The sequence below is a fragment of the Otolemur garnettii genome, unplaced genomic scaffold (genome assembly GCF_000181295.1).
Source record: "Otolemur garnettii isolate 467f Iridium unplaced genomic scaffold, OtoGar3 scaffold00056, whole genome shotgun sequence".
Taxonomy (NCBI): Eukaryota; Metazoa; Chordata; class Mammalia; order Primates; family Galagidae; genus Otolemur; species Otolemur garnettii.
This window is the reverse complement of record NW_003852451.1, coordinates 10630941-10632261: the sequence shown is the minus strand read 5'-3', so window position 1 is coordinate 10632261 and position 1321 is coordinate 10630941. Positions and strand designations below refer to the sequence as shown.

General features: G+C 35.4%; 1 non-coding gene across 1 annotated transcript; it reads right to left on the bottom strand.

Annotated features, from left to right (window-relative positions):
* Positions 1–720: 720 nt before the first annotated feature.
* On the bottom strand, positions 721–827 carry LOC111726192. Its single transcript, XR_002774031.1, has one exon. It is a non-coding gene; the product is annotated as a U6 spliceosomal RNA (small nuclear RNA).
* Positions 828–1321: the final 494 nt, after the last annotated feature.

Below are 1321 nucleotides of genomic sequence, written 5' to 3'. Positions count from 1 at the left end.
TGATGAGAATATTTCAAATTGTATATAAAAATAGCACACTGTACCCCATGACAGTATCAATATACACAGCTATGATCTAATAAAAAAATAAAAAAGAAATAGTTGAAGACATTAACAAATGGAAGAATATACTATGCTTTCGGCTGGGAAGAATCAACATTGTTAAAATATCTATTCTACCCAAAGTAATCTATAGATTCAATGCAATCCCCTTTAAAATATCGATATCATACTTTGAAGAACTGGAAAAACATAGTTCTTCATTTTGTATGGCACCAGAATAACCCTCTGTAGTCAAGCCTATTTTTAGTAATGAAAACAAAGCTGGAGGCATCACCCTACCAGACTTCAGGCTATGTTACATGTCCACAGTAATCAAAACAGCATAGTATTGGCACAAAAAGAGAGATATAGCATATGGAAAAGAATAGAAAACCAGGAAATAAAACCAGTCTCTACTTGCCATCTGATCTTTGATAATCGAAGCAAAAGCATGCAGTGGGGAAATAACTCCTATTCAACAAACGTTGCTGGGAGAACTGGATAGCCACATGTAAAAGACTGAAACCAGACCTACACCTTTCACCACTTATAAAAATTGACTGAAGGTGGATAATAGTTTTAAATCAAAGATATGAAACTAAAAGGATCTTAGAAAATGTAGGGAAAACTTTTGATGATGTTGGACTAGGGAAAGAGTTTTTTTTTTTTTAAGTTTTCAAAAATATGGAACGCTTCATGAATTTGAGTGTCATCCTTGTGCAGGAGCCATGCTAATCTTCTCTGTATCATTCCAATTTTATTATATGTGCTGCTGAAGCAAGCACTGGGGAAAATTTTTGAGAAAGACTTTAGCAGTCATTGAACCAACAATAAAAATTAAGAAATGGGACTTAACTAAGCTGTAAAGCTTCTTCACAGCAAAGCAAAGAGACAACATTCAGAATGGGAAAAGATATTTGCAGGGTAAGAATCTGAAAAAGTATTGATAATAGAATCTGCAGAGAGCTCAAATTAAACAACAAAAAGGGAAATAATCCCATCTACCACTGGGCAAGAGCTATGAACAGAACCTCCTCTGATGAAGACAGATGAATGGCTAGCAAACAAGAGATTTGTTCATCCCTGATTGTTAAAGAAATGCAAATCTAAACCACCCTGAGATATCACCTAACCCCAGTGAGAATAGACCATATTACAAGGTCTCAACGTTTCAGATGCTGGTGTGGATGTGGAGAGAAGGCGACACTTTTACACTGTTGGTGGAACTGTAATCTAGTATAACCTTTCTGGAACCAAGTAAGGAGAATACTCAAAGAAC